Below are 2,495 nucleotides of genomic sequence, written 5' to 3'. Positions count from 1 at the left end.
ATTCATACTTAAAAAAATAATTTCTCCCTTTTGGAGATGCGGGGTATCGATCCCCGTACCTCTCGCATGCTAAGCGAGCACTCTACCATCTGAGCTACATCCCCACAATTTTTGCATCACGAAAACCCTAAATTTCTCGTCATCAATAATAGTGAAAATGAAGAAATATTGCTACCCAACATGTCATGAATAGGGAAAAATTGAAAAGAAATAATATATTTAATAATAAATAGTCTTATTTTTGGAGATGTAGGGTATCGATCCCCATACCTCTCGCATGCAAAGCAAGCACTCTACCATCTGAGCTACATCCCCGTGATTTGTACATCATAAAACCCTAAATGTCCCCTCATCAATAATAGTGAAAATAAAAAAATATCAAAATATTAATAATAAATAGTTTGGTTTGGTGATGCGGGGCATCGATAATTGTGAAAATGAAAAAATATAATAACAAATTAAATACTTTCTTTTAGAGAGGCGGGTTATCAATCCCCGTACAACTCGCATGCAAAGCGAGCGCTCTACCATCTAAGCTATATCTCTACAATTTTTACGTCACGAAACCCTAAGCGTCTCGTCATGAATAATAGTGAAAATGAAAAAATATCGCTACTCATTATGTCATAAATAAAGAAATATTGAATTGAAATAAAATAGTAATAACGAATAGTTTCTTTTGGAGATGCAAGGTATCGATCCCCGTATCTCTCCCATGCTACATTCCCACGATTTTACATAAAAAAAACTTTAAACTTCCCATCATCAATGATATGAAAATGAAAAACTATCCCCGCTCATTATGTCGTAAATAAGGAAAAATTTAAAAGAACTAATATACTTAGTAATTGTTTCCTTTGTTGATGCATGGTATGGATCCCAGTACTTCTCACATGGGATGCAAACACTCAACCATCTAAGTTATATCCTCAAAATTCTTACATCACAAAATCCTAAACATCTCGTCATCAACAATAGTGAAAATAAAAAAATAACGCTATTCATTATGTCATAAATAAGGAAAAATTGAATAGAAATAAAATAGTAATAACGAATAGTTTCTTTTGGAGGTATGGGGTATCGATTCGATCCTCGTACCTCTCGCATGCTAAGCAAGCAATCTACCATCTAAGCTACATTACCACAATACTTATATCAGAAAACCCTAAATGTCTCGTCATCAAGTGAAAATGAAAAAATATCTCCGCTAATTATATCATAAATAAGGAAAGGTTGAATAGAAGTAAAACATTAATAACAAATAGTTTCTTTTGGAGATGCGGGATATCCCCTTAACTCTCGCATGCTAAATGAGCTCTACCATCTAAGCTACATCCCCACAATTCTTGCATCATAAAACCCTAAATTTCCCATCATAAGCTACATGACTACAATTCTTGCATCATAAAACCCTAAATTTCCAATCATAAGCTACATCCCGACAATTGTTGCATCATAAAACCCTCAAATTCCCATCATAAGCTACATCCCCACAATTGTGTATCGATCCCCATACCTCTCGCATGCAAAGCGAGTGCTCTATCATCTAAGCTATATCCCAAAAATTCTTGTCACAAAGCCCTAAACATCTCGTCATCAGTAATAGTGAAAATGAAAAACTATCCCGGCTCATTATGTCCTAAATAAGAAAAAATTGAAAAAAAATAATATATTTAGTAATCGATTCAATCGGAGATGCAAGGTGTTGATCCCCGTACTTTCCACATGGGAAATGAACGCTCTACCATTTGAACTACATCCCTACAATTCTTACATCAAAAAACCACAAACGTCCCTTCATCAATAATTGTGAAAATGAAAAAGTATCTCTGCATATTATGTCATAAATAAGGAAATATTGAATAGAAATAAAATATTAATAATAAATAGTTTCTTTTGGAGATGCGAGGTATTGATCCTCGTACTTCTCGTATGCTAAGCCGTACCTCTCGCATGCTAAGCGAAGCTACATCCCCACAATTCTTGCATTACAAAACCCTAAATTTTTCATCATCAATAATAGTGAAAATGAAGAAATATGGCTACTCAACCTGTCATGAATAAGGAAAATATACATAGTTTTATTTTGGAGATGCGTGGTATCTATCCCTGTGCCTCTCGCATGCAAAGCAAGCGGTCTACCATTTGAGCTACATCCCCACGATTCTTATGTTACAAAATTCTAAACGTCTCGTCATCAATAATAGTGACATGAAAAACTATCCCCACTCATTATGTCGTAAATAAGAAAAAATTGAAAAGAAATAATATATTTAGTGATCGATTCATTTGGAGATGCAAGGTCTCAACCCCGTACTTTCCACATCAGAAGTGAGCGCTCTACTATATGAATTACATCTCCACGATTCTTACATCATAAAACCCTAAACCTCCCGTCATCAATAATTGTAAAAATGAAAAAAATATCTACGCTCATTATTTCATAAATAAGGAAAGATGGAATAATATATTTAGTGATAATGAAAAAATATCTC

The 2,495-nt window shown here is 34.0% G+C and overlaps 1 non-coding gene across 1 annotated transcript; it reads right to left on the bottom strand.

Annotated features, from left to right (window-relative positions):
* Positions 1-31: 31 nt before the first annotated feature.
* On the bottom strand, positions 32-104 carry TRNAA-AGC. Its single transcript has one exon. It is a non-coding gene; the product is annotated as a tRNA-Ala (tRNA).
* Between the last annotated feature and the right edge of the window lie 2,391 nt (positions 105-2,495).

This window comes from Cucurbita moschata, unplaced genomic scaffold, assembly GCF_002738365.1.
Source record: "Cucurbita moschata cultivar Rifu unplaced genomic scaffold, Cmos_1.0 Cmo_Scf00092, whole genome shotgun sequence".
Taxonomy (NCBI): Eukaryota; Viridiplantae; Streptophyta; class Magnoliopsida; order Cucurbitales; family Cucurbitaceae; genus Cucurbita; species Cucurbita moschata.
This window is presented reverse-complemented; position numbering and strand designations above follow the sequence as displayed.